The sequence below is a fragment of the Leptopilina boulardi genome, unplaced genomic scaffold (assembly GCF_019393585.1).
Source record: "Leptopilina boulardi isolate dan_hultmark-lab unplaced genomic scaffold, ZJU_Lbou_2.1 LbouV2_137, whole genome shotgun sequence".
In the NCBI taxonomy this organism is placed as follows: domain Eukaryota; kingdom Metazoa; phylum Arthropoda; class Insecta; order Hymenoptera; family Figitidae; genus Leptopilina; species Leptopilina boulardi.
The window spans coordinates 1,686,209-1,711,825 of NW_026137682.1; the positions used below are offsets into that span (position 1 = coordinate 1,686,209).

The 25,617-nt window shown below is 25.8% G+C and overlaps 2 long non-coding RNA genes across 2 annotated transcripts in view; both read left to right on the top strand.

The window, feature by feature from the left end:
* LOC127291408 (uncharacterized) overlaps positions 1–25,617 on the top strand; it is a 68,018-nt gene that overhangs the window by 12,679 nt on the left and 29,722 nt on the right. The gene's annotated exons all lie outside the window — the stretch shown is intronic.
* Positions 24,654–25,582, top strand: LOC127291407 (uncharacterized). The gene is made up of 3 exons (XR_007844599.1): positions 24,654–24,744; positions 25,103–25,202; positions 25,283–25,582. It is a non-coding gene; the product is annotated as an uncharacterized LOC127291407 (long non-coding RNA).

Below are 25,617 nucleotides of genomic sequence, written 5' to 3' on the forward strand. Positions count from 1 at the left end.
AATTCGCCATCCCCGTAATCTTGATTATCCACTCATTTGAAAAAAGGGACCAAAAAAAAAAAACAAATTCCAAATTAAATTTCATCTTTCGTGACACAAAACTTGAAATGATCTTTTAGATAATTCTATATTTTTTGTTTATTTAGATAAAAAATAATAATAAATTCCATTTCGTTTTTTATGCAATATTTTTGTCATTTTTCTCTTTTTTAATTTTTTGCTTTCTCACTTTTGAACTGAATATAATTTATTATGTACACGTATAACTTGTATCAGAAGAAAAATTTGGATCAATGCGAGTTGGTGAAAAAAAAAAAATATGTGGGTAGAATTATTCATATACATATATATAGGGTTCGTTGATTCAATGACCTTCTTAACTGATAGTCTCATTCTAATATTATTTGAACTGGAAACTCTCTTTAACGTCAGGTTTTTTTTTCCAAGTTTTATATTCTAGGTTTTCATATATTTCACAGACAGCGAGAAACTCGAACTTTAGAGTTTCCCAAGTAAAGTATATCGGGTGTATAGAGATGATAAGGATTCTACTTGCGTGGGTTCGTATGTGCTGTTGAACGATAAGAACTTATCATATCCGGCTCCTCTTACACATATATACTTGGGACAGTTACTTTAGAAGTATAAAATTTAATACGAACTCAATTTGACTCACCCTTTTTTTTCATCTCTTCCCTCTCGCATCTTTAACCTTCACTATTTCATCTTTAAATTCATTTTTTTCTTTTATCAGAATTGTAAATAACTTTTGATAAAGAAAATATATATATAATCTTGAGAAGTTTCAAAATTTGATAAAAAAAAATCTGCACTAAATAGAAATTTTGCAAAAAAAAGTTATGTATTTTTTTTCTCATATATTACCTGAAATTGATTTATTTTCACTTTTACTTTCAGTTATTGCAAACTTTCAAAACTTCCGTATTTATTTGTGTTAAAAAGAAAAGAAAAAAAAAACTTTCAGTATATTGTATATATTGACAGTTAATCATGGACCATGAAAGATTAAATTTGCAGTAGAGACAGAGAGTGATATATAAGTTGAAAACTATATGCTCACAATTTTTTTGAAATTCAATACTTTGCAACACAGACATTTTGACAATGTGAATTGTCATGAACCACTTGTAACCGGTTTTTAGTAAATATACACATATCTTAAAGTAATTGTTACAATCATTATATTGCATTTAACAAATTATATTAAACTGGTTTATCTAATCATTACATTCCTTACAATACATAGTTTTATTATTATTCTATCAATCTCTACGTGAAAATAATTTCGGCATTCTTATATAATTACTTTTTTTTTCATTTTTATCGACAGTCTTAATTAATTCAATTTCATTTGTGTCCTTTTTTTTATTAACCCATTGCTTATCGATAATTATGAATCTGACATCAATTTTTTAAAATTCAAAATGGCGGATCCAATATGGCGAATCAAAATTACTAAAAATGGGCAGATTCACCTGAAACTTGTTACTCAGGGGTTATTGGTGTCAGTTTTTCAAAATTCAAAATGGCGTATCCAATATGGCGGAAAACTGTTTAAAATTGATCGACTTCGCCTGAAACTCATTATTCAGGGGTTTTTGGAGTCGTTGATTATGAATTTGGCATCAGTTTTTCAAAATTCAAAATGGCGGTTTAAAATTGTAATAATTTCGATCCGCCATTTTGAATTTTGAAAAACTAAAATCAAATTTGTAAGTAGTGTCCTCAAAAACCCCTGAGTATCGAGTTTCAGGCGAATATGATGAATTTTTAAAAAGCTGCTCGCCATATTGAATCCGTCATTTTGAATTTAGAAAATTTTTAAAAACTGACATCGTATTCGTAATTAGCGACCCCGAAAACCTTAAGATACAATACTCCTTTTTTTTACCGGAAAAATACCTACGGACAGTCTAAACAAAAGTTAGTCACAATTTCACATTTTCGTATTTTTTGATTAAAAAAAAAGTATTTAATACCATTCTTAAACCGCTGAATTTTCATTTATTTAAAATTGCAAATGGCCAAATAAATATATCAACAGAAAGAATTCGGAGCTGCTTTGAAAATTTTACCATTTTCTTGTTAATTTATGATTGGTCAATTTTTAAAAATCGCGCCGAAATTTTTCTCTTGATTGCATATTCGGACATTTGCAATTTCGGACAAATTAAGAAAAAAAAAAACAAAATTGTTTTAAAAATTATATATCAAATATAAGAATTCGTACAAATAAAAATTCCAACAAATGAAGATTTTCGGCGAGTTAGAAATTTTGACATTATTGAAAAATTCGTATCACTTATTAAAATATTCTTTTAAATAAGAATTATGCTAAATTAAAATTCAGTTAAATTAAAATTATTTTGAATAAAAAGTTGCGGGTAAAAAAAATTCCGTAAAATAAAAATTCTGCCAAATAAAAATTCGGTCTAAAAATTATTTATATCTTAATAAAATTCTTTACTCTCTAAATCTGAATTAGTAAAAATCTTAACTAATTTAAATTATAGTGATTCATTTTTTGCTTTTGAATTAGTAAAATTTAACTAATAGAAAAGTAAAAAAAAAGCCCTGAAACATTATAGTTCCTGAATATATTTTTTAACTTATAAATCCATAAATAAAATGTGTGCTTATAATTAAAAAATTTTTATATATTTATATTGTTAAATCGTACGGTTCCGTGGATTTGTCCATATTCGCGAGGCGAGTTTTCCAAAGTAAAAATGAATATATGCTCATTAATATCAATTATTCGGTCCTTGCAATAAACTGCTATGATTTCCAGCAGCTATGCCCTTTGCTATTTCCGATTGCTTATGCAATTATGCATATTCATTTATATATATATATAAGTGAACGCTTATATTGCCATAGAGTAACTCATCGTGCGTTTTCTTGTAATAGTAATAGCGCAGCTCCAGCAGGTTTATTAGTCGGCTCGTGCTTCAACAGTTTAAAAAAAAAAAATCCCAACGCGCCGCTGTGCAAAAGCCGATCTATCCTTCCTTTTTTCTCACGTAACAGACCTCGTGTCCTGTTCACCCATTTCCGAAGGACCTTATCCAACCATGACCAAAGTTGCCTATGTTGTGTACTTGCACTTATTTATGCTAACCAACTATACACTGGAAGATATAGCTTCACTGTATAATTTAAGATATTCCCCCTCGTTTTTAGTGTTGTTTAATTGTTAGATAATCTTTTAATAAGACGTTATTTTTAATTTTACAGTGGAATATGAGCAAAAAATGTTCTTTACGTTCAAAGGTCTTTATTTTCATGGATCTTTAAAGTTGTATACAATATTAGTAAACAATTTTATAATATTTGAAAATAATGCAGACAAATTTTTTTTTCATTGAAACACAAAAAATGTCAAAATTTAAAAACATACACCGAAAAAAATAAAATCTTAAAATGAGAAGAAAATTCCTCTCAACATTTACTTTTACATTTTATTTTCAATATGTGAATATTCATCTAAAAAATAGAGGATTCTTTTTTTTAATTAAGAACATTTTGGTTAGATGATTACTTTTAATCTTTCTTTTTCAATTGAGATTTTTTTTCTATAATTGAGATTATTCCTCTAGAAATATAGTTTTTTGTTTTTTTACGCACACCTTCAAACTGTTCGAAAACTGACAGTTAAAAAATAAATAATGGACATCCCACTAAGAAACCTTCTATGTAAAGTGGGACTAACAAATTACATGTGTAATTTTGAAAATAATATTAATTACTTATAATCAATAATGTTATTATAATAAATTACGAAGCTGAAATACGCAACGTTTATGATAAACGATTTTTTAAAATAAAAATTCTATAATTTTTTGCCTAAAAAATATTTTTTTTATAATTTGCTGATTAATGAAAACTACAAGAAATATTTTTTAGGCAAAAAATTACAGAATTTTTCATTTTACAGCTTCGTAATAAATTAATGTCAATTTGTAGGAATGTTTATAAATTAATTTTTCGATTTTTTGGAAGGAAGTAAATAAAAATTATTCTGTAAATAATTCATAAACTTTTTCACTTGCATACTATTCATTTTATTTTTAAATTAATCTAAGTTAAAAGTATTTTTCATAAACTAAAAAATTTTAGTATTTTTATTAAATAGAAAATCGTGTTTTTGCCATGTTTCGTTCTCTAAAATGATTTACTTTCCTATAAATAAATAAATCCAAGTTCTAAAGGGTGAACTAACCCATATAATTTCTTTTAATTAAAAAAAGAAGATTGACATTTCTGAACTTAACGTAGGATGAATATCTCTGTATTTGAGATTATTCCTCTCAAAATATAGAAGAGGAAAATCCTCTTAATTAGATATGAATACTTTAGTGCTCATATATAAGAGGAAAAAATGCGTCAAAAGAAGAGAAATCCTCTAAAATTAAGAACTTATTTTTTTCGGTGTAATTATTTATGAAATTTTATAATTTAGAGAAAAATCTGTAATGGGATATTATTATCAATATTAAATTAAAAGTTATATCCTTTTTTATTAAGTCAAAAACGATATTTAATAAACAAATATAATGTATTAAATAATTTTATTTTTGCCACTTTGAACTTTAAAAAATTTGCCATTTGATAAAGATTAAATTTTCTGACATTAGGACTAATTGATTTTGATTTGAAAAATAATAGTGGTACTGTACAATAGAGAGAGCATTATTTCTGTTTTCCATTTTTTTAGTATAATTTTTTTCTGTGTATATAAAAATATTAAAAAATATAGTTGAAAGAAAATATTATCTTTTACTTTTCATTTTGTTATTTGAACGAAAAATGAATTAAAATTTTATCTAAATGTACATAATCCAAAAATAATTTGAACACAATTCTTGTTATTGTGATAATAATTTATTCAGACGAATTCCTCATGAATTGTTTGAAAAATACATCAAAATTCAATATAGTTTTTACTCGTTTACTTTATAATAAAATTTGAAAAAAAATTTTTTAAATAGCAAGAGAAAACGGCAGAAACAACCATAACTCTTTGAGAAAAACACATTTAATTTTTTTTTTCATTATTTGATTATACATACATAAGTACATACATTGTGCTATAACTTTTGATAGGAGTTAAATTTCATCATAAAATTTTAAACCTGCATTCTAGAGACATTAAGAAAAGCAAAAATGCAAAAAAAAAAAAAAATCGAAAAACATTTGCTTTCATGAGGAATTCCCTTTAATTTATTGAAGAATAATTTTATCATGTTATCATTGAGATATATAGACTTATAAGAAATTTAAAAAATTCGATTTTATATTATTATTAAATAAATACACTTTCTATCGTTGTGTGAATAATAAATATTGTATAATTATGGCATAATTTAAAGACAACAATAACTTTTAACTTTCAAATCCATTTGGCAAAGGTATAATTTTAAAACTGAAAATTTGCTCCTAGGGTGAAGAACGTTATATAATTTTCATATATTATATTATACTTGTTAAAAATAACAAATGAGAAATAAAAATTTGAATGTTACAGATGATAATTTGCCAAAGAATATAAATTCAACTGCTTATATTATAAATAATAATTAATATTTCTTAACAGTTGTAAGAAAATTTAAAAATTTTAAATATTTATCAGATTATAAGGTCACACCACTATATATTATTTACATATGCTAATAGAATTTTTTGAAAATTCTTATCATATGTTAAATATCTATTCCCGCAATAGAAAAAAAAATGTTAATATTTAACTAGTATTTTTTATTCGATCGAAAAAAATAAATTTTTTTTTTTGAGAATAATAAAAAGTTTTGTGGTTGTCGCATACACACACACACATTCTCAATTCGCAAGTTCAGGTGATGTCAATATAGATTCAGGTGCATAATATATAAGGTATTTGGTATGCAAAAAGATAACAAATAACCAAAAAGAAATTTTTTTTAAAGACTCAACATGTTTCACGATATGACTTTTATCTATATGTATATAATAATAATAATAATAATAATAATAATAATAATAATAATCAAAATAAGTATTTGTAACAATATATATCATAAACATTTCTATGTGCGAAGATCTTTATTTTTATTTATTTTTTTCATCTTTTTATGTAAATTCTCTCAGCATTCTCTAGTAATTCGTGACAAGATTTTATATTGCGGAAACGACACCTTTCCTCATATATATACGTATCTTATTCACCTGAGTGTTGGATATTTACAAGCGGAATAAAATATTCACTATCGGACATAAAAGACAATATTTCCAAAGTCTTGAAACCTTCAACATTTCTATATTCCACGCAGGAGTTTATTTCCAAATAAAAAAATCCGTTAATAAAAAGAATTTGAATTAACTATTTTTTTCTTGTGGAATTGAAAATGAGAATGAATTAAAATTTTAAATATCGTTTATAGCAAAAATGATATTTTTTTTTTATTGTAAAACTTAATATTTTTTTAATATACAACTTTGGAATTTAAATTTTATACGAATGTAGTTTCCGCGTATTTAGTTTTTTGAGAAAAAATAAACATGGAGCATTTTCAAATTAATAAATTTCAAAATAGATTATTTAGTGAACTATTGATTTGTCTGGAAAAAAAGTATTATGTAAATTTCTATACAATCAGAAATTGCAAATACCGGTTTAAATAATAATTTGGTTAAGTTTCTTTTCGTCATTGAACCGCAACTCGCAGTTTCAATAACTTGATTCATTGAGAAAACAGGTCATTTATATATACATAACAAGAAATTTATTACTGGCGCAGTATTGGCGCAACTTTAGGATGATTTTACCAGTATTGGTTATCAGAGTTGGCACCAGTACTGGTTCAGTATTAAATTTTTGTATTATTGTATTAAAAATCAGTACTACTAGATTACTCCCATGTAATACTGGGCCAGTACTGGACGAAATTATTGTGTACGAAAAGAAAACTTTAACTGGAACATATAAAGTTTCACTGCAATAGTGAATATTTTCGCTATTCTAATGAAACTTATCTCTGCTCTATAGGTAATATTTTTTTTTGATGTCCTTAGAAAAAAGTGTCTAAAATTTTTAAAAACGCAAAACAAATTTTATGAAAGAAATTAAATATAAAAAAAATATAAAAAAAATTATTATTATTAAGACTGTTATTATTATGATTTAAAGAACGTGGAAAGAAAAAATATTAAATTAAAAAAAGAAAATTTAAATGAAAAGTTAAATTAATTAAAAACCGATCAGTACTGCTATAGTACTGATATAATACTGCAAATTTTTTATTGTGATAGAGATTGGAGAATTTATCATTTTTCCTACACGGAGAAAAATGGGATTGTTTTGCAAACAATTTTTGGATTGTTGTCAGTAGATTTGTTGATATTACAATTCGAAATGTTAATATTACAATTCAGATTGTTGTCAATACAAATGTATGTTGTTTAAACACACAGTAAACTTGGTTGTATCTTTTTCTATTGCAACGTTTTGATGCACATAAGTTATATCAAAAAGAGATCGTTTTGTGTATCATTTTTAGAAATGATAATATACGAAACGGTCTCATTTTTTGATACAAAAAATTTAATCAATTTATATCAATCATGGCCGAATTGAATCGACTCAAAATTAAACGAATTTTTTTCAGATATTTTGGTAATAGTACAATTGCGGAGACCATTTCATTATTTAATTTGAAAATGAAAATAACAGAAAATCAAAGACAATGTGCAATTCGATAATTAAAAAGTGACAGCTTATAAACATAACCTAAAATGCATGAGAAAAAATTTGTCGATAAAATCAATATAGCCGAGCTTTATAGAAGGTAGATGGCAGTTTTGCTTTTTATAAAAACGATTCAGAAAAAATTTAAAGAAAGAAAATAGATGAGTGCTGCCATCTACCTTCTAAAAAGCTCGGCTATATTGATTTTATCGACAAATTTTTTCTCATGCATTTTAGGTTATGTTTATAAGCTGTCACTTTTTAATTATCGAATTGCACATTGTCTTTGATTTTCTGTTATTTTCATTTTCAAATTAAATAGTGAAATAGTCTCCGCAATTGTACTATTACCAAAATATCTGAAAAAAATTCGTTTAATTTTGAGTCGATTTAATTCGGCCATGATTGATATAAATTGATTAAATTTTTTGTATCAAAAAATGAGACCGTTTCGTATATTATCATTTCTAAAAATGATACACAAAACGATCTCTTTTTGATATAACTTATGTGCATCAAAACGTTGCAAAGATTTGATGCAATTTTTGGTCTCAATTTGATACTTTTAGGAAAACTGTGGCAACAATAAGAATTTTTTGTTGTCAGTTTGCAATTCCGTACAGTTGTAGAAGCAAACTCTCTGTCGATTGCTGATGGAACAATCCGGATTTGTTCAGCTGACAGGTTTATTGTTCCATGTTACGTGTTCATCTTATATTCTCGCAAACTGGCGTGCAGATCGTCGCGTCGTTTGCTTTTGGCAAATGTGCCACTTTTGCTTTTATTATTAGTTTTTTTTTTTAAAATGACAAAGTGCTGTTAAATAATGAATACGGTTAAAGTGAGAAATCTTTTGCAAGTGTGGTAAATGGTTGAAGAGACAATTTCATCGTTTATCGGTAAGTTATACTCGGTTACTATTGAACATAACCTCACCCTAAAAAATACAAAGTGTATATTAAATATTATTTAACAACAAATTTCAACTCAAAATAATTTTTTGGTTTCAGGTCAAAGAAATTTGATTCAGAAGCTGCATGTTCCACAGATTTTAATGCAAATGAAACTTGTGATATGACCTACGGAAATTATTTCACAGAAAACTAAAAGGTATTAAAATAAGCTGCAACGCTTCTTATTTTAATCAAATTTTTCTTATTTTAATCCATTTTTACTTAATTTAATACCAAAATGGATTAAAATAAGAAAAATTTGATTAAAATAAGAAGCGTTGCAGCTTATTTTAATACCTTTTAGTTTTCTGTGTTTAGAAGTCGAAGGAACTGAACAAATTGTATTAGACGGATCAAAGCTTTGTTAATAAAACAAATTGTATTGCCGATTTAACAATTTAGTTTTGTTATTTCAACTGTTCCATGACAATTTTCTTTGTTTATCAAACAATTCTGTTTGTTTACCGAACAATCCGAATAGTTTTAATAACAATCCCATTTTAACAATTTTTTTTTGTCCCAAAAACAAATAGGAACTGCTGGTTCTATATTGAACAATCCGGAATTGTTGCGTGGACTTAATTTTTAGTAACCACAACAATTCTTTTTTCTCTGTATGTATATATGTACTTTATTCTCACTATGTCTTTTACTCTCGGTTAAAGAAAAAAAAATTTTCCTCCTTAAAACTCATATATATTGAATGTCAGCTTTTGCCATTTAATTCTTGTTTGACTATACATGTATATAGCTTACTCAATATTTTATTGGTGTTCGATCCTCTCGGGTGTGCCGAATTTGTTACGAAATTTCCAGCGAAATTTGAGTTTATTATTATTCGTACCTGTGATATTTACTTTCTCTTTCTCTTTTCTTATATAGGAGACAATTTCACTTAAAACATTACGTCTAATTTGGATATTAGAAATTTTTCAGATGAGACTAATGCTCGTAATTGTTAAATAAATGTTAATATTTTTGGAAATAGTGATAGAAAAAAAAATGCAAAATACTAATTTCATTAGTAAAAATCTTTAAAGTGTTTGTATTTATCTTTAGATTATACGAAAGTTAAGGTGCTTTTTCAAAACTTTCTCATCGCGTCTTTTCGAGTGTGTACCTGCTACAAAAGATCAGAATCTAATTTAAATAATGACTTTTGGGTTCTAAAATGATGACGGTCTTAAGTTTTCTAACAAAAATATATATACACACATATATACATATATAAGAAAATTTGTTTTTGAATACGTGCGATATTTGTCTTTTTGTGTATAATTTTTTTTTTCGAATTTAGCATTCTTTTTTTTTGTATGCCAGTTAATATTAAGGGATAAATGGTTTGAAAAAATAGATACTTTGAATTAAATAAGGATTTTCACCTGTTATTATTCGTTTTTTGATGAAAAGCAAAAGGAGACAGGTATAACAATGAAAAGGACAAAGAAGATTCGAAGAGAAAGGAAAATTCAAAAGTCAACTGTCACTCCCTCGAAAACATGACATGAGAGATCTGACGCGTTATTCGGGATTATCCTTTTAGAGTTATGCCTCTTACCTCCACTTTTTTTTGTACCTGTATACATATATATATATATATATATATATATATATTGTCTTCTTGCTCTTCAGAGTGCTCCATGTACCAAATTTACGGTATTTCTCCGTAGAGAAAGAGAGAGAGAAAAAAAAATAGAAATCCTTCGAATGTCTCCCACTTTTTCACCCTTTGTATTTTTTTTCTAAAGCGAGTTGTTATTCTTCTTTTTTTGTCATCTAAATTACGTATTCTTCTCTTACACAATTGTTAATGTCTACTTGGAATAATTTGTCGAGTACCAAAATTTCACTTTTTGCCATTTTTCAAATTTCTTCAAAATTGGAAAATCTTTTATTTTAATTATACATTTTTCTTTACAATAAGTCTATATATTTTTGTTTTAAATGAAAATTTTTTCAAGTAAAAGAAAAAGTGATTTTATTTTAAATAAATAACAACATATATGTGCGTGTTATCGAATTTTAAATAAAGATGAGATATTTGAGTCTCATGAAAATATATATATATATATATATGTATATGAGAGGAAGAGAGAGAAAAATATTTTCACACTTCTTTTTTCGGAGTCGTCTTTCTTATATTCTAGAAAAGAGATTTTTTTCGTATGTTTTGCACGTCCTAAGCAAATATTGTGTTTCTTCGCATGATTGCTGCAAGGGCTTTTTACTATTTTTCTTTACTTTTGACTTATATATTCTATTCGAAAAGAAAACGCTTTACGTTTATGATCTTCACTTATTGTTGATGGCACGTTCGTGCCGACTACAAAAATAATTATCGGGTAAGGTCCCTATATTGCGCGGTGTAATAACTTCAAATTTTATTTCAGCACCCGCGGCTCACAACCGCATCTCTTGGGTAAAAAAAGAAAAAAAAAAAGAGCAAGGAGAACTTCTCTCGAAAATAATATCCCCTTGTCTCCCATTCATCAACTTCAGTTTCTTTCACAACCTTCGAAATCCGTGGAGAAAGATTTTTCAAAACTTATAATATACTCTCATTTGAACATACATGTCAATGTTTTGCAAAAGATATCCTCGAAATCATTCAAATATGAATTTTTCATTTTAAAAATAAACTTTGTCTTTTTTTTCTTATTGAGCGAGTGAAAATTGTATTTTTTTTTTTTGAACATTTCGACTATAAGTGTTTACGAAAAATTGTCTAATTCTAAAGTATTTTGGAGAGTTGATAATAATAATAATTAAATATACACAGTGTGAATTTTCGAGACAAGTGACAGTTGTTTTTTTTAATATTAGGTCTTGAGCATGTGCAATAATAAAAAACAAAAGAAAAAAAAAACATCAACCAGTGGAGGTAATGCGTTAGGGACCTCGTGTGGGGGCAATGATATTTTCTTTATCCAGTGTATATTCGCATCGTGCTAAAAAACCATTCGGGCCCCATGGACCACCTCTCAAGGGCGCAAGAAACCTTTTACATTTTTACACGCCCCACGCTGAGAAACAAGTGAAAAGATCGTTTCACACTGAAAAAAATTTCTTTTCAAAAATGAAATTCTCAAATTTTTGTTTTGCCTATATAAATTTCAAATAAATTTCATTTAAATTTTAATTAAAAATTAACTCAATATTAAATTTAATTGAATTTCAATTTATTATCATTAATATTATTATAATATTTTACATGTGAATATTTTCTGAAAATGAATTTTAAAAGTCTTAACAAATAGTAAAAATTAGTCAACCTTTTATTTTTTTTTTTTAAACAGTATTAAAAAAACATTTTTAGCACTTTTTCTTTTCTTTCCTTTATGGACTAGAAAAAAAGTTTACTCGATTCAAATAAATATATTTACTTGAACAAAAAATTATTTTTTATTTCAATTAGACAAACTGTATTTATGCATTAAGGTATTTTTCTTGCTAGATACAGGAATTCAGAAAAAAAACTATAATAATATTACCTTTTGAAGAATTAAAATGTTTCTCTAAATTATATAATGTAGAAGAAAAAATTTCGATTTTTTTAGGAAAAATTTTTGTAATTTAAAAATTTTGTATTTACCCATATTTTTTGGCAATCAAACTTTTTTTATCATTATTACACAAATTTCTAAAAAATATGCAGTTTTTGTTTACGATGACTTATTTTCTATAAATAAATTATCTACAACTTCATAAAAAAAATTTTTTGAAAATAATGCACCGTTTTTTAAATATGATTATCATGTTTAATAACAAAAATGTGCAATTTTCTTTAGTGCATTTTTTCCAAAAAAAAAACAAATAATTATATTTTCGAAATGGTGGGTTTTTTTTGAAAATTTTTTTTTTTAGTGAAGTTGTAGATATAATCTATTTAGAAAATAAGCCATAGTAAACAAAAATTGCATCATTTTTAAAAATTTATGTAATAGCGATATGAAAAAAAAATTTGATTGCCTAAAAATTTGTGTAAATAAACAAATTTTTAGATTATAAAATTTATTCTTTAAAATTTTACATTTTTTCTTCTGAAATTTAGAAATACATTTTAATTCTTCATATATAGCTATAGATAATAATAATAATAACAATAATAATAATAATAACAATAATAATAATATTAATAACAATAATAATAATAATAATAATAAAAATAAAAATAATAAATAATTCAATTGGTAATAACTTGAAATAAACACTGAGAAAAAAAATTTAGTGTTTGCAAGAAAATTGTTTGATTAGGCAATTTTGGTTCTTGTAACCAAATTTTGGTTGGCTGAAACAAAGTCGTAGAGTTATCTCAACCAAACATTTTGTTTGGCCAACAAAATTATTTGGTTGAACATTTTTAAATTCCAACCAAAATTTGGTTTCGACAACAAAATAATTTGGTTAACACAACAAAATAGTTTGGTCTAAATCTTTCACAAGAATGGGTAGTCCAGTGGTTAGAGCTCCCGGCCTTCAGTTTTAAAACAGATGTTCGATCCCAGGCGGAGATGAGATTTTTCAAAGTCCTCAAATATTTTAATTGGATAAATATAAATTCAATGTTAAATTGATAATAAATAAATAATGAAATAAATAAAAATGATAAAAAGAAAAGAGATAAGGTAGAATAAAGTTTTTAATCTTACAAAAAAAACTGTTGGTTTCATCAACCAAACATTTTTGTTGACCTAACAAAAAAAATTTGGTTAGGCTAACCAAACATTTTTGTTATGCCAACAAAAAACACTCAACCAATTTTTTTGGTTGACTCAAATAAATAGTTTGGTTGCTTAAATACCAATAAAATTTTTTTGTTGGCCCAAACAAATTTTGGTTGCTTTGACTAAACATTTTTCTCAGTGAATGAAATATAATCCCAATCAAAAATTTACTAATGCCGCAGTACTGGCGCAGTACTGACAAATACTGGCGCAGTACTGGCACCCAGTATTGGCGCCAGAGTTGGCGTAACTTTGGGATGATAACATTTTACCAGTATTGGCTGCCAGAGTTGGCACCAGTATTGGTAACCACTACTGGTTCAGTACTGGCCGAGTACTGGCAGTTTTGTAATTTATTGTACACGAAAAGAAAGCTTTAACTGTAACAATATTAGTTTACAAATTAACTCCTCACAAATATAATGATTTAATAAATAATGAATACTAAATTCCTGAAATTAGGTAATTATTAAAAAAATTATCTAAATTATTTTTAAATTAACATTAAATTTTTGTTTATAATTCACTTTTGAAAAATAAACTGAAGAATAACATCCAGAAACAAATTACAATAATTTTATTGACCATTGAAATATATAAGTTTGTAGGTTTAATTATTTTTTATAATTTCTATTAAGAAAGGTTAATTATATACTTTATATTATTGATAATATAACATTTGTGCAATTTTACTTGCGATTGTATTTAATTCTTTAAATTAAATTTATATTATAAATTTTATTTTAAAAAATATTAATTTTTTATAAACAAATTTATTTATTTTTAGTTTAATCGTTTAAATTTTTTTTTGGTTTATTTCATATCTGAAAATAAAAAGAAAATATTGCAAAATGTTTTAGACTTGGTCTCAGGAAACTTTTTCTTTAAATAATTTTACACACAGAAAAGAAAAATAAAGTGCATTTTAATTTTGAAAAATAAAATCAAGTTGAAAAAATTTTGATGAACAAAATATTTAAACAAAAAGATTCATCGGGTTCACTCTAGAACTTTTTTTGTAAACTAGTATTAATCAAAAAGAAAACCTATTTGAGCCAGTACTGGCTTAATATCGGCTCAGTACTGGTTTGCCAGTACTGGGAGGCTGGTACTGCACCAGTACGGATACAATGAAAATACCAGTACTGGTTCAGTACAGACTGCCCAGCCTCGGCAGCCAATACTAAACCAGTACTGCGCCAGTAGTCAACTCTGGTATAATACTGAAATTTTTGGTTGGGATGTTAATTATATAAATAATTTTTGTTTTTTATTTTTTTTTGTCTATTTTATTATTCAATTGAATAATTTATGTATATTAAAGATTTAATTAGAAAAGTTAATAGAATAATAATAATAATCTGATAGAAATAAGATAAAGAGTTCTGATAAAGATAAAACACTTGACAGAATTGTTTGATACGCCACTGTAAGTGCAAACTATATACGAGCATCTAGCACGCTATTTGTGATACTTATAGGGCACGTGATGCGAATCACGAGAGCTAACTCTCTTACGTTATTAGACCGATCGTACGTGGTTGTGATATCCACTATTAACCCCTTGAGGCTGTGAGTCTCGATTTTGATAATAAAATTGATTTTAACGCTCCATTGGATCTTCACTTTATAAGTTAACACTTATTTCTCAGAGGGGAGAACAAGATTGATTGAGTCCAACAATTCCAAACTCATTTTCAACAATTGGTCAATGGTCATCCTTTTTTTTATACTAATCAAAATGAATATAACAAGAGGCATCGAAATATTTCATATAAATAGTGTTTCATTAATCATTTCGTTAAAAAGCTTTCTTTAAATATGCAATCAACTTAAAAATTAAATACCGGTTTATACGCGAAATGATGTTTAAAAATATAAATATAACAAGCGATTTCTTGTGAAATTTTTAGTCTACATTTTTAGATTCGGTTAAATACAGTGAAGAAAAAATTTATTTTATTCAAAAAATCAGACACTTGACTTATTTATCAGATAAATATTTATTTGCATTAAATAATTATTATTTGAGTTAATTAAATGGTATTTATTTTAAATACATAAATTATTGGTCCAAATAAAATGTATTTAATTCAATTAAAAATTATTTGATGTTTATTAAAAAATTATTTGGTTCAAGTAAATATTTATTTGATAGTTGTCAAATAATCGATTATTTGAATTAAATAAATTTTGTATATTATTCTTTTGTTCTTAAATCATTTAATTGTTAAAAAAATGAAGTTCAATAAAAAATAACTAGTTTTTAGTATTAAAGACGATTAAAAAATTGTCTATTACTATAAATTTATTTAAACAGAAAGTTGCAAATAATATTATTAAAAAAATTTTTTTTTTTTTTTTTTTTTACAAAATCTTCTTAGTATTCTTAGGTATGTATTAATAAATAAAGTATTAAATAAACAACTCCAAAGGAAAAAAATTAATTTGTTTATAAAAATTATTATATTAGAAATAAATATGGAAATTAAATCTTTCAGATTAAAATAAATATAGTTTTATTTAGCTATATGAGACAATAAATTATATATTTTTATTTAATTAAAATAAATTATATATTTTTGGTTTGAGTAAAAAAAAATTCCACCACGGTCGTAGGGATCATAAATATTAGTGCAAATTTTTTTTTTCAAATAATTTACGTTTTTTAAATAGACGAAGGTGTCACTTTGAAATTCGTAGAAACTTTAAATTGAACAAGAAATTAGAGACCTACGCTTTATTTGACTTGTAATTTAGAAGAAATTTGTTTCACAAAAAAAAAGAAGAAGAAAATAAATAAACTTATATCAGGTTAGTAAAATAGATTTTCATTTAGTTTTTGATAAAATAAATAAAATTTCCCCAATGGAAAAAATAGATTTATAATTTATTTAATTTTTTTTCTAATGGAAAAATTTGAAAATTGCTAAAATCAGTAAAGTAACTAAAAAAAAAAAGGTCAAGTGTAAAGTTTGAGAGTCGAAAAATATTGAAAAAGAAAATTGTCGAGATTCCGTTTGTTGTTTGTCAGCTGATTATCATCATCGCATAGATATTCTCATTATGTGTGTGTGTATATATGTATTGCTGTATGTATATTGGTTGAATATTTTACAGTGTAAACTAGGCTCACTATAAGTTTCAACCTTGGCGTGTCTTAAAAACACAGACGTATACTAAGACAACAACAAGGGGTATCTCTCCTCATTTGAAAGTTTTCTGAGACGAAAGATAGGGCCCCGGACCCCTAAACTTTTTAAATAGTTCCAAGATAGGATCCCCGATATATATACACACTTGGTCCTAAACCAAGGTTTGTCTCAAATCTCAAACTTGGAACAGGTCAAAAACAATCCCGAGTCCTGTCAAAGGATATTGACCATTAAACCTACTTGAAATTTGAGCACCGAAAATAATGATCGACTGTTATCGAGACTTGGAGACCTAGAGAGAAAAAGAAAGAGAGATAAAAAAAGGAAGAGAGAGAAGGAGAGGGAGACCTTTAGTCGACCCCTCGTTATGCCTCAATAATCTTTTTCCTTCCTTTTTTTTACTTCTTTCGACAAACTACATTTCTACTCTCGACCCCTCCTCATACTTTGCTCTCGAGGCTCAGAAAGACTTAACATGAAAACGTGCTCGAATGATGCAAACCAGACCTCTTAACGATCCCGGGGTGTTTTGATGGTCAAACTGTGTTTTGGGCGGCCATGAATTGCCAAAGGAATATAACGAGAAAAAAAAATCAAAAGAAACTTTAATAAACAGAAGATATATATATATATATATATATATTTACTTATGTTATGTTATTCGTTAATCATGATGTGGCTCCAAATTTTTTTCTTCGAAAACAAAGCGTAATTGCTAATTCAGGAACATAGTAAAAAAAATATTATTTTTAGTTAAATTTAAAAAAAAACAACAAAGATTCGAACATTTCCTACAAACTTCATTTTCAATTTTTTACATGTCAAATAGTTATTGAGAAGCATGAATAAACTAATTTGGTAGAATTTCTATTTGATGGAATTTCATTAGATATAAAATTTTCTTTTAGTCGAATTTTTTTTTGCAGAATTTCAATTAAATCGATTTTATATATACTACAGAACTTTTATATAACCAAACCCAATCAAAAATTTACTAATGGCGCAGTACTGACAAATACTGGCGCAGTATTGGCACCCAGTATTGGCGCCAGAGTTGGCGTAACTTTGGAATGATAACATTTTACCAGTATTGGCTACCAGGGTGGGAACCAGTATTGGTAACCACTACTGGTTCAGTACTAGTCAAATACTGGCAGTTTTGTAATTTATTGTATACGAAAAGAAAGGTTTAACTGTAACAGAGATAAGTTTCACTCCAGATAATACTTTCTTGGTATACTTAGGAAAAAGTGTCTGAAATTTTTAGTAGCCCAACACAAATTAAATATTAATTAAATTAGTCAACTAACTAATTAATATTTTATTATATAAAATCGAAAACACAAAGAATTTTCATTCCTTCTTATAAAATATATTGCAAATTATTATGTTAAAAAATCAAAAAATAAATATAAAAATATGTTTATTATAAAACCAAAGTTTTTACAATATATAAAAACAGTTCAGTAAAAATAAAAATGTTTATAAAATATGTATAAAAATATATATAATAAAAATATATTATATATAAAATTATGCAATTAACTATTTAATTATTTTATTATTCACTTTAATTTATTAATTATTATATCAAATATAAATAAATTAACATTGAAATTCAATTCAATTTACATAAAACAAAATTAGTTTACAAATTAACTCATCTCAAATATAATGATTTAATAAATACTGAACTCTCTAAATATGAATCAGTGAAAAAGTCACTGGTCCCAAATCAGTCGCTAAATTCTAGCTATTTGAATCAGTAGTTATCACTGACAGTTAGTGACATTTCACTGGAGAATCAATTACTTTGACTGAAAATCAGTGAAATGTTACTGATTCAAATAGCTAGAATTTAGCGACTGATTTGAGACCAGTGACTTTTTCACTGATTCAAATTTAGAGAGAATACTAAATTCCTGAAATTAGGTAATGAATAAAAAAATTATCTATATTATTTTTAAATTAACATTAAATTTTTGTTTATAATTCACTTTTGGAAAAAAACTGAAGAATAACATCCAGAAACAAATTACAATAATTTTATTGACCATTGAAATATATAAGTTTGTAGGTTTAACTATTTTTTATAATTTCTATTAAGAAAGGTTAATTATATATTTTATATTATTGATTTTTACTTGCGATTGTATTTAATTTTTTAAATTAAATTTATATTATAAATTTTACTTTAAAGAATATTAATTTTTTATAAACAAATTTATTTATTTTTAGTTTCATCGTTTAAAATTTTTTTTGGTTTATTGCATATCTGAAAACAGAAAGAAAATATTGCAAAATGTTTTAGACTTGGTCTCAGGAAACTTTTTGTTTAAATAATTTTACCCACAAAAAAAAAAAAATAAAGTACATTTTAATTTTGAAAAATAAAATCAAGTTGAAAAAATTTTGATGAACAAAATATTTTAACAAAAAGATTCATCGTGTTCACTCTAGAACTTTTTGTAAACTAGTATTAATCAAAAAGAAAATCTATTTGAGCCAATATTGGCTCAATATCGGCTCAGTACTGGTTTGCCAGTACTGGCAGAGTGGTACTGCACCAGTTCTGATACAATGAAAATACCAGTACTGGTTCAGTACAGACTGCCCAGTCTCGACAGCCAATACTGAACCAGTACTGCGCCAGTAGTCAGCTCTGGAATAATACTGAAATTTTTGGTTGGGAACATTTAATTCACAGAATTTCTATTAGAACGAATTTTTATTTGTCAGAACTTTCATTTGTTCGAATAAAAAATTGTCAGAAATATGTTTCGACGTGAATTTAAAAATTAACTAATCAAAATTTCACTGTAAATAGAAAGTACTAAAACAGTACCGATTTTAGGTATATTAAAATAGAACCAAATGATAATTTAGTACCCAAAATCGGTATTAAATTAATACCTTTTTTTTACAGTGTTTATAGGTAATTTCTGATTGGTTAATTTTTTAAATTCGCTCCCAAAAAAAGTTTCTGCTGGAAATTAATTCTTGCAAATGAAAGTTTTGCAAATAATAAGTCAAACAAATAAAAATTCTCAAAAAAACGTATTCTTTTTTTATTTTGTTTAATAAGAAAATTTACCAACTATTTTTATAATAATAATTTATAAAGCATATTTTTCAATTTATGTTATATTGTTAAATTATGTTAAAGTACTCATTTCTTTCGTATTAATTTTAATTCCATATAATTAAATGTGTAATAATGATAATAATAATAATTTATTGGAATATAAAGGCAGATTTAAATATGGAACCTCTGACCTTTGATATCTGGGCTAAATAGATACAAAAAGAACGTGTACGTGAAGCGACATTTTGCAATCAGTGAATTTCTATTACCCGATTATGAAATTTGCAAATGATGCGTGAAAACTCGACACAAGTTTCATTATTTTTCAATTTAATATTAATAATTATAATAATTTATTTACAAATTTTAACGGATTTGCAAAAAAAGCAAAAATTTTCTTTCATACTCTTCAAAGAATTAGTAAAAATTTTAACTAATTTGAATTGGTGATTGACATTTTTCTTTCAAATCAGTTAAATTTTACTAAATTCAAAAGAAAAAAGTCAGACACTAATAAAAAATAAAATTCATTTCAAAATTTATTAAAACTTTTTTAAAAATATAAAAAGTTTTGCCTGTCGTATGTTTTTAAATTTTTAGAAATTTTAAACAATGCCTTATTTATATGGTGTTCTATTGACAAAAGTAACAATGACACAAAAATAGACAACAACAATGAGAGTGAAAAATTGTTCTCTAGACATTAAAAAAAAAGGAATTGTCTTTTTTTTGCTATTTAAAAATACCAATATAAAAAGCACAACAGGAGAACAAAATTATTCGATTTCTTTAGAAAGGATACTTCCTTCTAAAGAGGAATGGATGTAAAAGAAGGAACAGCACGATAAAACAATTCATGAGAGTAGAGGGTCATGTTGTGGTCCCTCGTCTGGTATTCCAAGAATGGTAAAACTGTTCCAAAGTGTTCTACTTCCTTCTAAATAGCATCGATGATCAAATATCGACTGCTTCAAGTAAATGGATCTTTTATGCTATTGGAAAATAGAACAACGACCCTGGAACGTATATCTATGGCAATATACTTATATTGACATATGTATATACAGGAAGGAATTTCACATAAATTTTTTTCTTCGTTTTCAAGTGCAAAAAAAAAAAAAAAAACGGGACGCATAAATAAGTTCTAAAAATCATTAGTTAGAATTTTCATTTTACAGAATTTCATTTGATATAATTATATCTTTGAGCCGAATTTTTATTTATTTGAATTTTATTATTTGAGTTTAAAAATATTTTTTTATCACTTTTATTATTGACAATAAAATGGAAAGGAAAGTCTTTATTTATATAAATGGTATAGAAAAGAAAAAGGATTCATTGAAATTTCAAGACAAACGCGTCCCTTTTCGACAGATAGACGACGTTTATCTCTATAGAAGTAGCATATATATAGAAAAAAAGAGAGCGCGGCTTCTCGTTGTGATTTGCCCTTCGCGAAGTCGACGCATTTCTTATCGAGTCAACTATTGTTCTCCCGCAGGTGTCTTCAACGGTCCTATGTCTTTCAATCTCTTCTCAGAGAGACAAAGGCAAGACAGATGAAATTTCAAGATCATCATTCTCTTATTTCCGTGAAATCTAAACCAAAAAAAAAAAGGGCAACGATTTTTATAATATTTAAACCTTTCTATTGTACTATATATATGTATAGCATTCCATATTTTTATCATTGTTCTAGATTTTGTTAAGTTATTGAGAAGAAAAATTTTCTATTTTTAAAAAAATTAAAATTTCGAACTTGAAGATTATGTACTTTTGGTAAATAATATTTTGTTTTTAAAGTTATGTTTTTTTTTTTTTTAAATAGAAGTAATTTTAAATATTTAAATTTAAATCTTAAAGATAATGGAAAATTTCAGATGTAAATTATAAAAGCGTCTTATTAACATCGAAGAAGTAGTATTATAAATTTTCATAAGTCACTGTGGTTGCGTGGTAAATTACATGCGCTTCGCGTCTCTATGGCCCAGGGTTCGATTCTCTATGTGTGCAAAAAATTTTAATTCTTATATTTTAATATCACATGTACAGTAATTGTTAATTAATCATATCTACTCAATCAAAAATTTACTAATGGCGCAGTACTGGCACCCAGTATTGGCGTAACTTTGGCCAATACTTTACCAGTATTGGCTACCAGAGTTGGCACCAGTACTGGTAACCACTACTGGTTCAGTACTGGCCGAGTACTGGCAGTTTTGTAATTTCTTGTATATGAAAAGAAAGATTGAACTGTAACAGAGATAAGTCTCACTCCAGGTAATACTTTTTTGGTATACTTAGGAAAAAGTGTCTGAAATTTTTAGTAACCCAAGACAAATTAAATATTAATTAAATTAGTCAACTAACTAATTAATATTTTATTATATAAAATCGAAAACACAAAGAATTTTCATTCCTTCTTATAATATATATTGCAAATTATTATTTTAAAAAAATCAAAAAATAAATATAAAAATATGTTTATTATAAAACCAAAATTTTTACAATATATAAAAACAGTTCAGTAAAAATAAAAATGTTTATAAAATAATTATAATGTATATAATTATGAATTATGCAATTAACTATTTAATTATTTGTAATGAATAAAAAAATTATCTATATTATTTTTAAATTAACATTAAATTTTTGTTTATAATTCACTTTTGGAAAAAAACTGAAGAATAACATCCAGAAACAAATTACAATAATTTTATTGACCATTGAAATATATAAGTTTGTAGGTTTAACTATTTTTTATAATTTCTATTAAGAAAGGTTAATTATATATTTTATATTATTGATAATATAACATTTGTGCAATTTTACTTGCGATTGTATTTAACTTTTTAAATTAAATTTACATTATAAATTTTATTTTAAAAAATATTAATTTTTTATAAACAAATTTATTTATTTTTAGTTCGATCGTTGAAATTTTTTTTTAGTTTATTGCATATCTGAAAACAAAAAGAAAATCTATTTGAGCCAGTACTGGCTCAATATCGGCTCAGTACTGGTTTGCCAGTACTGGGAGGCTGGTACTGCACCAGTACGGATACAATGAAAATACCAGTACTGGTTCAGTACAGAATGCCCAGCCACGGCAGCCAATACTGAACCAGTACTGCGCCAGTAGTTAACTCTGGTATAATACTGAAATTTTTGGTTGGGTAGAATCATTTAAAAATTCATTCATCATAAAACAAACAGAAAATTCTGTTTATTAATAAAAATTAATTAAAATTTTTTCCTTATTTTTTTCTGGAATATATATATAATTTCGAGGGAAAAAACTGCTTTTTCATAAATTTTATTGCGTCCCTGGATCGTTTACTTAAAGTCCCATATTCGTTCGAGTCATTAACTTCCTTACTGTTAAAAACGAAGGTAAAGAAGCTTGACGATTAAATTCACATGGTGTGACGCCACCGTTGGAGAATTGAGTCCATATATATACGAATTTTTTATAACGATCTGAAGCGCATATTTATAAAGTTCAAGAAAAAAGCAGTAGACATATATATATATATATATGTTCACTGTTGCCAGACAATTTTTGTTTATACCATCAGAGAAGTTAAAATGTAGATGAATCAGGGGGTTTTACCTTCGCAATGAAAATAACGTTACACATTTTTACGTACATATGAACATTAAAAATGTATATGTGGCTTCTTGAATATACATGTATGTATTTATAGGGTAATATTTCGCTTTGGTAGGACTTACGCATATTTATATACACACATGTGCATCACGCACGTGGGCGTCATTGACGAACAAAGGAAACTTTGCTGCACTGTTTTTGGAAGGTATATATATAATGATCGTTCAAGGCCGGAAGTTGTTGCAAATTACACCTGTACTTGAGAATCAGTGCGCGAGAAAGAAGAAGGAGAAAATTAAGAGACTCACAAAAATAGAGTTTTGGTCCACGCTTAATAAAAAAATATATATTTAATTTCAATAAGAACATTAGAAATAGTAAACATTTTTCAATTTAGGAAAAACGTGTTAAAATGTGAAATATTGATGTAAAAAATATTAAATCTCAAAAAAGAGTTTGTAGAATTATTAAAAAATTTTTATTAAAGTTCATAAATATGTTTATTACGATTTGAAAAATATTTATTTAAAATTGAAATATATTTTTTACTTTCTGTATCAAAATTTTTTATTTTGAATTTTTAACATAAGTTTCTAAACTATTAAAAATTGAGATGTTTTTTGCATATATTTATTTATTTAAAAACAAAAATGACGTTAAATTAAAATATAATGTGCATATTAACATATGTGTGTAAGTATGTAACAATAACATTAAATAAGGAAACAAGTTGTATAGTCTGTTGTTCTAAATAAATATCTCCATTCATTTCTTTTATGGCGACTTCCCGTAAGTAATAAAAATCTTTAAAATTACTTCCGTCACTAGAAATCGTTGCTTGTGTGCGAAGTAGAGAAAAAAAACATATCCAGACGAGATATATAGTAACTCGAACGTGCTTCTGCGTTATATGGAATTCAAAAAGGGACGAGAAAGATTGCATATAAGCAGAAAACAGAAGGCCTATATGTATATGGGGCATTCCACGGGAAATTTTAATTCGAAATTTTTTTCTTTTGACCGAAACATTTTTTTTTCGAAATCTGTGTGAAAAATAAGAAAATACGTATTTTTTTATTTGATAAAAATGAAGAAAGTTATTATTTTTTAAAATTTAACCTTCATTAAAGGCAGTGTTTTGTTGCTTTCATTATAGGTACGTTATTTTTGAGCATATATTTGAAAAATTTAAGAATAATTAAAAAATTTCATATACCTACAGCATAATTTTTTATACATTACTCTCTAAATTTAAATCAGCGGAAATTTCGCTGATTTTCTCAGTGGCTTTAACTTTCACTGAGAATCAGCGACAACCGGTGGAAAATCAGTACATACAAAATTGTAGGTTTGATTCTGCGCAGTAAATTCTATCAAAGCGACGCGACATTTTGTGCATTACGCGTATATGTTTATTTATAAGATAAAAGTTGAGAAAATTAACAGATATCAAATAAAATTGTTAAAATAGTAAGTATATTCACAATAATTTTATGTGTCTTCCTTATTGTAAGTTTCATGTCAATTAGTACTTCAAATTAAATCCAATTTTGGCAATGATTTACTTCTGTTTACATCAGTTTTGTTTATATTTTTGTAAGAAATTTTATAAAATATTAAATAATGATAATTAATTTTATAAATTATTTTTTGTACCATGCATTATTATTCTTATTTGTGAAGTGTATGAATTTAAACTCATGTGAAAAATAATTGACTTATTTAAATTGAAACATAACTTCACTTATTTGCTTTACATGATTTTACACTATTATGTTATATTAATTATTTATAAAATATAGACTTAAGTTTTCTTTTAAATTTGTAGAATAATAGCTTCAACGTGAAATGGATTCGGAATTTATCAAGAAACTAAAGGAAAATAATGTTCCAGAGGAATGTTTACAAATTTTGAAAGGTTTGTACCTGTAAGTTGAATTTAAAAAAAAATTTAATATTAAATAATTTAATGCAAACTTTTTATCCTGTACAATTTTCTATTTTATAGGAAGGAACAAATTTGCCGAACACAGTTTGTGATGTGAGAAAAGAAGTATCAGCATCAGTCCAACCATATATCCTTTTCGTGAAAGGATCAAAACAAAATTCCTTTTTAGTCCAAGGGGATGGAAGTTCTGTCAATGGCTTCGACCTATTGTTTAAATTTTATTACGTGTTAAATCTTTGTTATCCACCCGGGTTGCAAATTTTTTATAATTTTATTGAAAATTATATTTATGGCCTTAACACAGGAGCTCGAAGTGTTGTTGCATTGTTGCATATCAATTTGTGTAATATTATCGGGGAAGAAAACGAAGTGATTTTTATTTTTTTAATTAATGT